The sequence below is a fragment of the Mya arenaria genome, chromosome 14, assembly GCF_026914265.1.
Source record: "Mya arenaria isolate MELC-2E11 chromosome 14, ASM2691426v1".
In the NCBI taxonomy this organism is placed as follows: Eukaryota; Metazoa; Mollusca; class Bivalvia; order Myida; family Myidae; genus Mya; species Mya arenaria.
Genome location: NC_069135.1, coordinates 6,545,452 through 6,562,503, shown reverse-complemented (window position 1 = coordinate 6,562,503; position 17,052 = coordinate 6,545,452). Strand labels below are relative to the sequence as shown.

General features: G+C 33.3%; 1 long non-coding RNA gene across 1 annotated transcript; it reads left to right on the top strand.

Annotated features, from left to right (window-relative positions):
• The first annotated feature begins 6,914 nt into the window (after positions 1–6,914).
• Positions 6,915–14,213, top strand: LOC128218480 (uncharacterized). The gene is made up of 4 exons (XR_008258384.1): positions 6,915–7,038; positions 9,990–10,057; positions 10,198–10,295; positions 12,621–14,213. It is a non-coding gene; the product is annotated as an uncharacterized LOC128218480 (long non-coding RNA).
• The last annotated feature ends 2,839 nt before the right edge of the window (positions 14,214–17,052 follow it).

The following is a 17,052-nucleotide window of genomic DNA, read 5'->3' as shown; positions in this document are numbered from 1 at the left end:
ATCATGAAACAAAGTGGTAAGTTTTTTTTAAGAATTTGGTATTTCTAAGCATATGTTAGGGAGAATGAAGTTAATTAAATTTGGCCAAAATAATATTACAAAAAGTGCTATTTTTACAAGTACTGATCTATCTTTCGAGTTCATCAACATTTCAAATTTGTATACACGTGGGTGCTTAACATAGAAATGGTTAATATATTTTTTTCTGTCATTGTTAAAGTAATTACATTCCATTATGATATTCGTCACCAAACGAGCTATTATTACATAAACTACAAATACGTTGATTTCTCTCAATATTTAAAAATCGTCCTTCTCCTATTGGTAATATATGGTTCATAGTTCTGAATTGACATAAAATTAAAGCTTAAGTTAAAGGAATAATGTCAAGAATTCCTAAAATATATGTTGTGTTTTATATAATCTATAAACTAAACACTTAGGTGAATTTAGAATGGTGTTGTTTCAGTTTTGTAAAAACTGATCATTATTTCTAGACTTAAATAACAATGATTTAAAATGCGGTAAACTGACAATATTTTGAGACGTAAAGTATTCTGACATACCAAGAATATCAAGTGAGGATTTGAAATTGTCAAGTGCTACGAAAAAGTCTCTGCCTTTCGCCTATAAATAATGAGCAGCTAAAGAAGTAGTGTTCGGCATTTTCTTCAGTATTACAGTGACCACATAACGGAGATTCTCTAAGGTGATTATTAAACAAGTCTGAATTGAGATCACTGCAGTTAGTTTTTATGCATACATTTATAAATGCAATATCAATATCAAGAAATTGCTTTTAATTGTTCATACAATACTTATGATCAGTGACATGAAGATCTACAGTATGACTAGAAGTATTAACATTTGGGCTGTCCACTAAAGTACAGCTTTCAACATCAAACATATGTTTATTAACACTATGGGAATGATCAACACTTATTTCATCTGAAAAAAAGTGTCATTATGAAATGTTTGAGCATTTTCAATATAAGCAGTTGCATTGATATCATTATGAATAACATCTTGGGTAGAAATAGGACATTTGTCATAAGCATGACTAGAAACAGGAGATATATCATCATGGATATTTATGAACAAACTATCTGGGCTGAGATCATTAGTATGACATGGAGAAACAACAACAAAATTACTCCTAATCCATTACATTGTCTAATATTCAATTAACAAGTATTTGTAGAGCAAAATGGCTTAACGTTCAGACTATTTAAAGATATTGAACGTAAACAAACATTTTCATTTACAACAGATTTTGAATAAATATGTACACCAGAATCCTAAAATTATGTTTAGACTTAGGACTTTCTACATAATCAACATTGTTATTCAATGAACAAGTATTATCAGAGCAAAATGACTTAACAGAATGGTAAAGACTATTTAAACATATTGATCTTCTTCAACCGCAACCGTATGGAATAACATTATCCGTGATGTACGCAGCTTTGTAGACAGGAATGAGAGAGGACTTAAGCTTCCTTTTATGTTGGTAAATTCTCCTGATTACCTGTGCTATAAATATGTCTTAAGGCAAATAGATACGTGAAATTGACTTTCTAAAATAAAAACAATACACAAAGAAAGATAACTGATAAACCACTCATACAATGTACATCAAATTAATGAATAACAAGAGCGACGCCTGGTAATGGTAAATTTCTCTAATCAATGAATACCATTATATATAAGCTATCGCGTTAAAAAATGCACAAAAAAGATAAATCATATACAATGTACACCAGATTAATGGAAAAACAAGAGCGACGACTGGTTATGGCAAATTTCTCTAATCAGAGAATACCATTATATAGAAGCTATCGCGTTAATAAAAAAAATAAAAAAAAATAAACAATACATAAATAAAGATAAATTATATACAATGTACACCAGATTAATGGAAAAACAAGAGCGGCGACTGGTTATGGTAAATTTCTCTAATCAAAGTATTCCATTACTAGTATATTGAAGCTATCGCGTTAATAATAAAATAAAAAAAATAAAACAATGTACAAAGAAAGATAAATCATATACAATGTACATCAGATTAATGGAAAAACAAGAGCCACGACTGGTCATGGTAAAATTATCTAATCAAAGAATACCATTATATAGAAGCTATCGCATTAATAGTAAAATACAAAGATGCCATATACACACACACACGCACGCACGCACGCACGTGGAACACCCTTATGACTAGTGAAGTCGATCGCTTCATGGTGCCTGGATTTTCACGCTCCTCAACATACGCAAGAGGCAATGTATCAACTAGTTATCTCTGATCTTCGATTTTGGCTGTGAATCGTTCATTTTGCGATACATGACTCGAAATATGTGACTTTAATTCATTAATGGTACAGATACACAGTCTTCAGTTTGTGTCTTTGCTACAGATGTGTTCAAGTCCGAGGACCGTACAGAAACGCGATACTCACTTACATCCGTCTGTTTTGATCGCCGTCGTCTTAAAGCATCTGTAATGCCAGCTTTGTTCAGCCTGCTCCTCGTAGTTTCATCAAGGACATACGCAAGAGACAGTGTCACACCTAACAAAGGGTCGAAGAGTGTTTGAAGAAGCAACAGTGTAAAGCTGTATCCTGTTTGATCGTGCACTTGAACTGCTGCGTTTTGGATGCGATCTATGATAGGGAAAATGTTCACAATGAAATACAGGATTGGATATATTCGAAGTGTTTTTATTTCTGACTCCATCGCCGTCAAACTTGTTATAGAAGTTGAATAAGATCCCCTCCGACGTTTGCGAATTGTAATTTCTGTATGAATCATTGTATAGCCAAATAACACAATGGATAAAATTCTCCAAAAGTACCACAATCCAAACCGCCATCCATTGTCATTCCGCAACCAACACCAAACTCCAGCAGGCTGATACGCATTTTCAGAAAAGGGTAGCGCCATTGTGATAAAAGGCAACGCCCATAATAGGAATGTCAATATCTTTTCATATTGTTGTATGTTGATATCGTAGACAACACGAAAGTAGATTCCAAAGGCAATGTTCATAATCCAAAGTAAACATGCCCAAACGGAGAATTGCAATATCGATGCTTGGACCGTGCAAATTGCATTATCTTCAGACGGAATTCCTTGTATCACATACGCAACTCCATAGACAAGTGCTGCCAGTGATAGATGCATAATCATTCTTTGTGAATGTTCATTATATTTTTTGAACAGTACAACTAATCCTAATGTTAGAACTGAACCTAAAATAGATAAAGAAGCTGTTACTGTTTTAGCATACAGCAATGCTCGGCACTTCACTCTGTCAGTTGGAAACAGAGAGCATTCTGGCACTCCTGTCTGATTAAAATAGTTACTATCATTGGTAGACTCCATTTTGTTTATTCCATATATATAACTTTTCGTCTATATTATCTACTGAAAATCGGAACCGTTTGAAATGTTATGTAATCTTAAACAAGGAAGTAAAAATGATTATCCGAATTACAGCCAATGTCTGCATATGAGAAATGATTCGCAATGGTAATGCTATATTTAAGCTATTTTTCATCATCAAGTGGTACGGCGGGCAACCTTCACCTTATTACTGCTACTGCCAGGTCGATATAAAACGCAGCGATTTGCGCAGGCTGCGTTATGCAGGCTGCGTTTATAGGGTATAAAACGCAGCCGCGCAGCCAATATATAAGTGTAGGGAAAACACAGCTTTGTTAAAATACATTCTTACTGCTTAAAAAAGCAATAATATATTGATTTTCTCGACATCATATATTAAAAAATGGCGTATGGGTAGTATTGACCAAACACAGAAGTATGTGTATTGCCAATTAGGTTAGTTTAATTTTGGAAATATAAGATAACTAATTGTTCCTTATAGAAATATGAAAAAACGAAAAAGAACAGAAAAAAATATCAATGTTGTGCAACACTCGAAAAAAACTGCAAATCTCTCCAAATGCAAAAAGAAAAAAAAAAGAAGATAAGCTTTTGGACCGTAAATTATTGCGCGATATTCTTGTCTTCTATGGAATCCTAGAAGCAAGTTCCGGTCAAACAGAGCACGTTGATGTACTTTATTTTATGCAATTTGGCATATCCAGGTCTCCGTGTGGATAGGAAATGTATGTATATAAAGACCAGTCGATCCCGTCAGGGTTGAGCAAGCTTTTCTTTAAAGAAATCTATTGCGTCTTAGGCTTTGCGAGTTACAATTGGTGGCAGCGGTAGTGCGTTCGTACTACGTTGATGTACTTGATTATATGCAAACTGGCATATCCAGGTCGCCGTGTGGATGGAGAATATATGTATATATAAAGACCAGACGACCCCTTCAGAGTTGAGCATGCTTTTCTCAGAAGGGATCTGTTGGCCTTGTTGTTTGGCGCCACACGGTACACAGTTATGCTATTATATGCCTTTTTCCCAATGTTCACACTGATTTCTTTAAGTTATTATGAAACAATAACTTCTTATTGATAGACAGATCTAGATCGTTTTATCTCTGGATTTTCATAAAGATTTCAAATAATCTTCTCATGTTATGACACTTCATATGGCTCATTATATGTACTCATGTTTTGACATCACATAAAATAACATTAAATTTATTCTGATGTAAGCATGTACGGCATGTTATCAGTTACACCTTTTCTTCAAACATGCATGTATGTAAATGGTATACACCCTTTCAATTAATCGCTAAATTGACTTATAAGAGTTGCGCCCCTTACCGGAAATGACGTCGTTTGATGATTAAAAACTTCCCGATACGGTGATTTCTGCTTTGATTATCGCTGTACATTACAGGAAATCAATTATTTGCGCTGTATATATTGTCGAATTTGGTAACTTACTTTTAGTTTGCTAGTATGTTATTCTAACAATGAACGTCTCCAAATAAAACCAATACTGTATTTTATCAGAAATCCCGTCATCGATGGTGGTTGTGGATTTCGGATAGTTAATCGACTATTTCTTTTCCATTTGGATTTTAACGAAATAAATTGAATAATTTTGAGTGAAGCGGGAGTTGATTTTGGAGTAATATGTTTAAACACATTTGTTATATGTACCAAACAGTGCCATTCACTACCTTAAGCAATTTTATATTTTACAGCCATGATGCTAGCCTGATACATGTAGCAACGCAGAACCACAGCGCTGCATGTGGAATATGACAAAAATTATTGTCACACTGAATAATTGATTATGCACCGTGATGTAACCCAGATTTTGCATTAAATCTAGAACCATGACAGATGCATGCATATGAGAAAATACACTTGCTCAAATCAGCTATTCTGGCGAATAAATTACTTATATAGTATATTATTTTTAATGAATAGCTGGTTAAAAATTAGCCCTTCTGATGTTCTGGTTTAACAATGTTTGATCTGTGTGTGCTATAAAAAGTTCGCTGTAATCTAATGTACTGTTTTTATTTTACTTGAATGTCTAAGTGTGGTTATTATTTTACTGAAATTGTATATTCTGTAGTTGTTTCTCTGAAATCTGTATTTTCGATTACTATTTTACTGTCAGTGCTGCTGTCTGCTCATTAAATTGTCTTATTTTTTGGAGTTAAAAGTTTATGATCCTGGATTTAAAATACATAGTTGTGTATATGGTTTATGGTACCAATTATAATAATTTTCAACATATTCATAATAAACTCATATTCATATACCTTTTTTTAAAGTTCTTGCTAAACATCATTTTTCGCTTAAAAAGGCTGTGTTGCCAAAGTTCTTTGATACAAGTTCCATTTAAAGTGTTTGTTTTTTGTTTATTTTTAATTTGTTTTTAATTTATTTCCAATCGGTTTAATTCATAAATACATTGGCTATGCATATTGTTTATATGAATTAATGAGAACATACGATCACTTCTCGAAAAGTGTCAACGCTAAATGGCCGGGTGCCAATAAAGAAACACAAATGAAATGGCCCCTTCTATGACACCAGTGCAATAAACAGGAGATGCACACCAGGGGAGTATCCTGTTCAACATTCTTTAAACTAGGCCTTAAAATTTATTAGTTGCTTTTTCCACATGATTTATTTCAGCTGCAATACGTTGGGCCCTTTTCCCTTCAATATTAGTCATTTTGGCAGGTATTTCATCCTAGCACGCTCATGGCTTTCAGGAAAACGACATATATTCTGACTGCAAACAAAAGACAAAAATAAAAAAAAACTTTATCGGCTATCCTCAAATGACGTCATCAAAGAGCAGATAATTTTAAACACGGTATAATTGAAAGGGTGTATACAGTCAAACAATAACATAGATAACGACACAAACACAGGAAGCAAAAAAAATAAGTTAATTGACATGAGATTGTATAATAAAAATGTAACATATCACACATCTTAAAAGAATCCAAAGTCAGTTTGTTTAATTAATTATGCAATTTTATAAATACCCCGTTTTTTGTTAATAAATAGTGTACATTTCTTAATTATCTTTGTCATTATGTTAATTTTGTTACGAATGCCACTTAATAAATGAATCTAAAGTTTGTTTGTTTAATTAATGACACATTTATAGGCTGCACAAGTCGCTGCGATTTCCCTATATGTCTCTGTTGGCTGCGCAATTCGCTGCATTTGCCCTATATATTTATGTATTGCTCAACGTCAAGGTACTAAGTCACAGGCCGGGTCGAACTCGTATGGATGAAGGGAAAACATAACACAAGCTTTGAATGAAAATAGGGCATTTATTAATGCCATAAAAGTGTTTTCACGAAATATCGTAAAATAAAACCTAAGTGTCAATAGCAAGTGTATAATAACATTTCCCGAAATACATATCTGGGTGGAAAAACCGCCACAAGGAGAATCCTCCGCCGCCACCCATATTTATATTGGCTGCGTTAATCGCTGCGTTTTATACCGTGCTACTGCCTGAAAAGGGGTACTGTTTTTTGGATTTAACGATCGAATAAGCTTAATACTTTGTTCACGAGTTAACTGAATAGTATACAGTTCAGTACCTGTAAGGAAAAATGAATTAATATGCACGTTCCAGGTGATTATTTTTCAAAATTGTTAATATTACCCATTTTCGCGGCAAGCTGTTTTCTCGGTACATGTATTGTTTAGCAGTAGCACTTAGTCACCCCTACCTATTATCCACCAAACCTTTAGTGTAATACCCTGGTTAACACATTCTGCAAAATCAATGGATTTTTTATCCAAATAATAGTCGAACAAGGTGTTCAAATGAAGTTTTGACTTCAAAATGTGTAAACTAATGGACCAGCTAATTGTAACCATGGCCCCCAATGTCCGGGGGTATACCTAGAATAGTCGGGAAGATGAGCCATAATTTTACATTTCATGTGGCCCCGCTTGCCGAGTGAATGTGGTGGTTTTGTTTCGCGCCAAAAATAGTGTGGAATGGGCTTTACCTGGGAAATTTCCGGGGTGCTGGGGCATTTGGTAGGGATTTAACCAGCAGTTTGGAGGGGGGGGGGGGGAGGCACTTGCGAAATTTCATCTTGTTTCGTTTAGCATTTTTCTAAAAAAACAATCAATGTTTCTATATGCTTTAAGATCAAAATGTAGCACGCAAGGGAATCACGTCACAGGGTACTTGGGCACCTTTGCGGCCTCGCATTCATGTTGACCTACATTCAAGATATTTACAAATAGAAATTAAGCTTTACATTTGCGAATCAAATGTTTTGAATAACAGCGAAAACAAAATATAACTTTGCAGCTAAGTGTTTATTAAGATAGCATACTTATTAATCATTATTTCATATACATATTTTTTTCGCAAGGTTGACTTTTGGCAGGTTTTAACCAATCAAATTTTTTATGTTACTCTTTTTTTCAATTTGTCTTCAATTCAATTCAGGCTGAAAGCATTTATGTGTTTCTACATCCTTTCGTCAAAATTTAGCGACACATTTTAAGAATAGTGTATCAATACTTTTTAAGTGTTCAGTATTTGTGCCCTTCATACCATGAATAGACGGGAATCGTCCATAAAATGAACGATTTTTGACATAAAATAAATAGGATTGTGAACCTGTCCTTTGACAGATGTTAAATTTTTATCCAACAATATGTCATACAAAATGTTGGCTTCGAAAATTTAAAATTCTTTATTTATTTGCTATAAGTTGTTGCGATACTACGATTATCGAGTAAAATCGATATATCATCGCTATGTCGGCGACAATCGACAGTGGTTGTTCAATATCGATTTCGCTAATGTTACCTCCGGTAACAACGTATTTTTTGTTTTGTGGTAAAAGTAGAGTCAATGTCAGTTTTCCAGTGGGTCCGGCCTTACCTGCAATACCATGGATCCCGGCTCGATGCAATCTGTTTTTGAAACCTTGTTTGGTATCGTTTGTAATTAACTAATTTACTTTTTTGTGAAGTTTTATGAAACCAAGATATTCTAATGAAAAGTTCAATATATCAGGTTATTAAATGTTAAGGTTCACAAATATTCAATATTCTTTTACATAAATAAAATGCTAAGATAACTTATCTTATGCGGTGTGGCTCGTTTTGCAATTGATGTGCAATTATTAAGTATATGTTGTGTTGATATGTCTTTTCGTTAAGTTATTAAAGACATAAAAAGCATGACTATAGCGCCACATGTACTGATTCCAGGTTTAACAATTTAAATGATCATGATGATAAATATGTATAAAGAATGTATTCCTTACTGATAGTATGAACTTTCGATTATTGTCCGATAGTAAACCGAGATGCTTGGTCCGATTCGATTCGATTATCGATAGCAAATGGAGTCCGATTTTCAATCACTATTAAATAAGTTCTGAGTAGTACGAGGGGTGTCCGGAAAGTTTTGAGACTGCGTTCATACAAAAATTACCACTCATAGGATGCATTAAAAATTTTATCAGCTGTCAATTGTATCTAATATAAACAAATCCTGATAGTTTCAACAACATACTGTGAAGTGAACGTATAAAACAAACAATGCAAAAAATATAGGTTACAAGCCACGGAGCACTTCGTTGTCTCATTTCGTCACGTCATTTACAGTTTTTCAAAATACGTTCCTTCTGCACGTACACACTTACGGTGACAATCAACCCATTGCTTGAATATCTGTTCTAACCACCCTTTTATGATATTATGAACAACTGTTCTTTTTAGCTGAACGGATCCGCCAATTTCCCTCACTGTCCTCCGCCGGTCTTCTTGTAACATGTCTAGCACTGACTTTCACTCTGACTCAAGACTGGCGTTCTTCCACTCAACTTGAAATCGCACGGCATTGAAACGTATATGCCAGCGAAAAAGAAAAAGCCCTTGAACATGTTGGCTTTGATTTATACCGTGTTAGAAACGTATAAGTATTTGTAGGAGTTATTCCGCTGCCAACTCAGTGTTATCTTCGAAATACCTCTCTACTTCCGCTGATCGTTACAATCATGTCTACAGTTAGACTGCGTCAATAATTTACACAGTGATGCAGCTGACGTCATTCTGTCGTCATATGTTTTGACGTGACGTTTTGGCGTCTATTATTCAGACGAAGTAGTATATATGAATTTTGAATAGTTTTCAGAAAACGTCAATTTCAAAGTGCTCCGTGAAGCGCTAGATGGGCTGACTTCACAATCATTTCCTTCCTTATCATGAGATCATTTAATTTTATTTTTCAAAAGGAATCGCGTGAATAGTCTATATACACAGCTGTTTATTGTTTGTTGATTTATATTAAAAACATTTTGAAATATAGACACAGTCTCAAAACTTTCCGGACAACCCTCGAATTTACATTAAACTTTTGTTGAAATATGTCTTCACTTTTTGTTTTCATAATTGTCGAGGTCTTTCTAAAAATATATACAACAATCAAAAGCAGAATGCCATAACTCTATCTTGAATGATAGATTGGTTCTACCACATTGGCTTGACTCGTAAACCCTGTTGGCATATTTTTATTAAAGTTTTTCATGTTTCATGTGATATCCGTTTAAGATCCATTGATGTTGATGAAGTACTGCTGATGGGTATTGGTCTGCTGTAACGTTTGGATAAGGGGACAGGTATTACTTTCTTGTAATTTTCTAACTGCAGCAACCCTTAATAGCACTGAATAAAACTTGATTAATTATTGTTAAAGGAAAGTTATTAACTATTGCAGACAGTAAAAATATCTTAATTAAACAAATAATCTTAATTTTAGAAGTGTGAATGAAAAAAAAAACTGAGTATTGGACAAAGCAAAAAAAATGGAAACAACAGGGACAAGCAATGGGGCCAATGCCAGTAAATATTTAAAGGGTAAGTTGAATGTATCTTACTGCTATAGTTTCCTTCACTTTTCTACATGTACCGTATACTAAACAAAAATTAAAAGTACTTTGGCAACCTTTTTCTCTGTAACTTTGTTTTGGCGGGTATGTTTTACGGACTTTGAAACAAAATAAGAGAAGACAAAACTGAAAAATAGACTCATGTAATGTATTCATTTAAACAATTTAAAATATAATAATTATGCGTTTCCTAAACTGTTATCAACCGAGCTTGCATTAACATCATCTAATGCATTTTCCTTTGGGGTTTTTAAATATCGTGTATGCTTACTGTTTGCACGAAAAATAGTAACAATGTGTCACCAATTCCTTGACTAATGTAATTTGGAAAGTAGTTTTTAGGAATATTTATCCATTTCATGACACGTCTCAGTCGGATCTCATGTAAATTGTGAAGTGGATTAGCTTATTCAAACGTTCGGTTCTCCTGTACATTGCTAGCTGTACTGCGATAGCCCTCATCTGTACACCCCATCCTTCCTGCTACCTTCAAACGAAAATGAATTATGATTGGTTCAAATAATTAATTTAGAGATATTTAAACAAATGTTATCGTCTTATTTTTGCAATGCAATGTGCTAAAAGTTACTTCAAAATGGGAAATGTCTGTCTACTATACAAACGCCTATACCCTTTTCTGCAATTATTAATTATCAACCCAGTTTTTGATTTTCAAGTGTGACTTGATTTTCAAGTGTGACTAAAAATGGACTATCAAATTTCAATTGTTTAACTTATTTGAAATGTCACACAATTTGAACTTACAGCTTACCTTAGTTCTAGCTTTTTCAGAGTACAATAGCTAGATAATTAAAAAAGTGGTTAGTAAATACCACAGATATTTATCTTAAATGACCATGTGGAAAGAATCACAGTGATTCAATTCAATAAATTTCAACGAAATTTTGATGGTGAACTTAAATGTTTTGTCTTGAGTATTTGTGAAGAATTAGCTACTCTTGCCCACAGCGGTCATAACCTGGCTCAGGGAGAGCAATTTTTGATAAGCATACTAAGTGCGGATTTTTCTACCTTCTGTACCCTGTGCGTAGGAGCTTTCCTCTTTAAAAGCCACAAATATCAAGGGTAAACAGACACTGAATGAGAGGCTGATATCAGTGCCACAAGAAATTAAAAATTCCACAAGAAATTTAAATTCTGAAACAACAGAAGTTGTCATTAGTAAAGTTTGGGGTAACTACCCAAAAGTAAGAGACCACTGCGTGTTTAACTTTACAAGTAGTATATCCGTGAAGAAAGTATTGTTTTCAACATTGTCTGATGTACCGAAAATCATGTATGAGTCCCAATCAAATTATTTTGCAGACTGTACCGTTGTTTAATAAGGAAAACTATCACCATATAGTTCTATACCTTTGGTGAAATGAAATGGTGCCCATCTTATCAAAGTGCTATACTAATGTCAAAAATCGTGGCATAATCCCCGGCTGTTCATTTAAATTATCCTATGCAATAACATTTTCGTTCAAATAGTTTGAGTAATACAAAGTCATATTCATTTTGATATTGAACCAGTGAGCCTGATTCAGATATTGTTTTATTACTGGTATGAGATACAAGGTGGTTTGTAGAGATTTGTTCAAATTCTGGGTTTCAAACTGCAGGGCTTGTTCAAAAAAGTAATGCCTAGCAGCAGTATAAGAATTCGAAATTGTTCATCCAAAAGGCTTATTTCGATGACTTATATCTAACAGTATAATGATGTGATTTTTAGCTTCAAAGGTAAATGAAGAATTGCAATTGATTGTCACTCTTTATCCTTTTAAGGCATTAAAGAAAAAAAGAAATTGTGTGTTTCAGTGTAAGATTGCGGTTAATTTCACCTTGTCAACCCTAAAAGCAACTTATTAATTTGTGCTCACTTGTGATAAATATATTGCCATCTTTCACGGAAACAAACAATTATTGTGTATTTATATCATAAATAATCTTTCCATTATGTATTTACATCATTTATTATTGCTGTTGAAAGCAGATCTCTAAAGCAACGTTTTAAGTATTTAACTTTCTTTCTTTCATCACCAAATAAAAAGTTATTATCACATTGATGGTCATTAAATACTACATTTGTTAAATTTGTTGCTAAAATTGATAAAAGGCTAGCCTTGGGCAATTTAAGAAAACTCATTTCATAAATTATGTATTGCATTTGCACTCTTGTAATATCCTCCACATAATAACTTGTTTCACAATGTTGTAAAATAACAACTTGAAATGAAACTGGACAATTTGTTTCAATAATTGCAGTGTGACCTCAACTTTTTCTCTTCAGCATGTCCTGGAAGAAAGACACTGTAACACTTTATGGATACCTTGAACTGCTGCCCTTATTCTGGATTTTGTCTTTGAACTTCAAGAAACCATCATTTCCATTTGATACTTTTAAGGACTTTGGTATTCTCCTTGAGGCTGCCATGAGATAGTCGCCCAACTTCAGCATGCCATGATAAGACAATCATCCATCTGCAGTCTGCCACAAGATGGTCATCAAATCTGCAGTCTGCCACGAAATGATCATCCACCTGCAGCCAGCCATAAGTGTTTTGATTAACACATTACATCTGTTTTCTACCAGCAATTGTTATTTATTGAGTAGCCTTGTGAGAAAAAAAATGTAATGCAAAGCGTCGTACTCCATATCATTGGTAAGATACAGAATGGAAGTATAAGATTCAGTGCTTGAGATTTGTTCAATTTTATTGAATTGAAAACTAGGCTACCTGTCCTGGTCAACAAGTTTGTATTGTCTTGAATAAGGATCAACTATAAAGGCTACTACTTATATGCTATAATATGGTGTTCAACTGTGGAGCAATCATGAAATTATGTTAGGATACAAAAAGAATTCCTATTTGTGCATGTAAAGCAAACAAATAATACAGGAAATAATAAATACAAAGCTTCAATGCCATTTTTATTTTTTGTCACGTTTATATCTGAAAAGCTATTTAAAAAAACTGTTGTTTTTTTAATGGTTGAATTAGGAACTTTTGATATTTACCTTAACATCATTTTGAAGGTTCACATGGTACAAAATAATCCCAATAAATGTCTTATTGATAATGTATAAGTTTTAAAATAATAACAGATTACTTTACGCAGAATTTGTCAGGTATACTTTATACCATAGTTCCACCATGTTTTCATATATATACCTGTACTAACGTATATAGTAATGAAATTTATGAATGATTTCACCATCAAGAAATAATATCTTTTGTGATTTTTTTTTTTTTATATACAACTAGGGTAATATCTTTTGATGTGACATCCTGAATGAAAAGCTTTGGAAATGTGCAAGTTGTATAGCGACATTTTATGTATTGATACATATAAATAATGGAAGTCATACTATAAAGAAAATAACATTCCTGGTCATTAAATTTAATTTAAGTAGAAAATTACATTCCTTGTCATTCAATTTGATTAAAATAGAACATTACATTTGTGATGATGCTATTATTTTAAGAAGAATGCCATGTTGGTGAATTGTATTTGATTAGTAAAGTATATAACTTTGCATTTCTGAAATCAGATCTGAAAATTTGTCGTTGCACACATTATATTATGCAACAAGATTAAAGAGAATACAATCAATGCATTGTAATGTTGTTTAAGTTGAGTTCATGAAACGATGTAACAATATTGTATGTTATGTTCATTATTATGAGTTTGATTGTTAACTACCATATCATATATTTGTATGTAAAATTATATGCAATCACTAGAATGTAACGGTCAAGCCTTCTGGATGTTATTAAAATAAATTTTAAATATATTCTATTAGTTGCCCTACTTGACACTATATTTGCATAGTTGCCCTACTCGACACTGTTTGAATAGTTGCGTAACTGTTGAATACTCACACTAAACTTGCAAAGTTGCCCTTCTCAACACCATAAATACACAACTCGACTCTATAGCTGCCCAACTCTAGTATAAATTTGCATAGTTGCCTCGCCCTTCTCGACTTAACATTCGAATATTATTCGTGCATGGACCAACAACAAAATTAATTTAAATTTTCGAAATGAATAAATTGACATGGACAGATTGTGTTATTCAGAACATTTTTTTTTCGAGATTTCCAAAATACATATTTAAGCCATATTTAATTGTATTTATAATGAGCTGAATGCAACATTGTATGAAACCCGACAGCTTCCAACAAATGGAAAAAATGTTTCTTCAGATTTAAATATTATGATTCTTCTAAAAGAAGAGGAAATAAGATGTACGATATTTTGAAAATAAAAAAGAAAGAACTGAATGTGAAACTGTTGACTGCTACTCTTAAATACAATGCATATTAAAGACAATGTATATTCAAAGAACAAAATACAACGATTTATACAAAATATCAGGATAACAAATTTGTTATATGCTTTAAAATATGAATTCGGGCATTAATTACAAAACAGAAGGATAATGTGTACAGCAGTATGCCAAAACTCAATTTCATTGAATGATCTAAAGTCCGGATCGCGAAGTATTGTAATTAGAACCACGGTACCCTGAAATTACATGAGCAGTACAAAACAATTTTAATACTTTCCAAATTGCCAAATCTGACACAAACATACATTTATTAAAACACTTGTATTAATTATAGCTTAAATTAAGACGAAACATATGAACTGAAATATAAAAAGTGTATTTTATGTCAAATGTGCCGCTAGCTTAAATTGCTCTTTCAAAATTGTGGTAGATCTGACTTGTTGCGATTCTTTCTATCAGGTGCGAACCAAGAAACAGAAGAGAGCGATTGCTCGGCATGACTTGTAGTAACATGTGTGAGCAAGCTATACTTCATTTGCGTTTTTTTTTTTGTGTGTGGAAGAAACATAGTTTCCCATTCTTTTGTAAAACCGATAATTCTAACGCGTTTTTGGACTAACTTAGCATGATCCGGGGATAAGACAACCTTGTTCAATACATTAATTTAAAGGGGTTTTAAAACCCTACTATTTGCACTTTATTTGGTGATTTTATCTTTTAAGATCACAGTTTACGTCAAATAAATAGACTGGGGGCATTAAGACATGCTAACTCTAACAAAGTCCATCATACAAAAACACAAACATTTGGTAGCGGCTGACTCTGAGATCATCATATATCAAGAGTGTCCGTCCGTCCGCAACATTTGGTACCAAGATAGCCTTATTTGGTCAACAAATAATTTTTCAGTGAACAAACCTCAAATGAAGTCGAGTTCTTGGGACAGAAGCATGCCCTTGGAAGGGGAGTGAAAGGGAATAAAATATCCCTGAGCTGAAAACCTATGGTAGTTGGTCAGGGTCATTGATCAGGTCATGGTCATGTGATATTAACCTTAAAACATGTTCATAGAAGTTCCGCACCACCTTGATTGTTTATTTTTTAATGGCACAGGGTCCGTCAAAGTTGCCCCAAACATAATGTATATATGTATAGGGAATTTAACCAAACTGCGGTTAGGCGACAATTTAGGGTAAAAGGACATCGAGACCCACCGCCCTACCAAATTTAAAAGGATTGTTTTGTCAGCTCTCCGTTTTGGAGCTGAGTCTGAGACCATCCGCAAATGTTTGCCACACATACCGCACTACATGGCCGATTTCGAGCGATGGTCTTAAGACTGTTTTAGTTAAAAGTTATTTTAATGGGTTTAGTTTTGGTATTTTTTTTGTACCAATAGCATTTCAGTCAAAAGGCATATCATTCGCGTAAGTGCGTTCATCCGTTCATAGGTATCAAAAATTAGGTCCGCATTAAGGTTAAGAGGGCGCCTTTTTAGTATGTTATGTCTTTTCCGATTTTATTTTAAAAGATATATTAATGCGATTCATTTTATAAAACAATTATACTAGAATTTGATATATACAGTAAATGTGTCTTCTTTTGTTTGCCTGTACGTTGCCAATGTAACTATTCCATAATATATATGCGATTTTGCATAGACTTCCAAAGCTTTAAATCAGTTATATCTTGTTTACTATTTGGTGAATCGGCGAAAAGTCCTTGGGCAAAACTATTTGAATGCATTTTTTAAGTAATGCGAAGGTTGACGACGATACACGACATGTACAATATACATATTACTGGTTACTTTCCTTAGCAAAGCAATCGCACTCACAGCATCGTTTAAATATAAGAAGACGAAGTTCAAAGTCAGTGTTTATTTTTCAAAGAATTCAATAGTGATCACAAAAAGAAATGTTTTGATATTGACAATACTGTGACTTTGATACAACATAACATAACATAACGTTTATTTTCGATGTAAGCATATACAGCTTATTATTATACGCAAAATATTATTACAAACATGCATGAAAGATACAAGTCAATATATAATTATAACATTCATAATTCAGTGAATGACAAAATCGATATATCCAACATTTATCATTCATCATTTTATGAATACAAACAACTTTATGAGTAATCAACATTTTCAAAAACGTTTCAAATACAATTTTAGTATTAGAGAATGAACTAGTTTTGATGGTTTGCCTCCTCCATCCCCTTACAGCCAACTGTTTTCTTCCTTGTAAAGTCACTAGTTACAACACAAATATATCCGAACTCTAAATTAAAAATGTGTAACCCCCCCCCCCCCACCCAAACAGTTTGATGTTAACACTATCACTGTTAATTCAAATCTTTTTTTAGAAGCAAAAATGGCATTGACTCATCTTGCGTGTTGACTTTTTTATGCACTG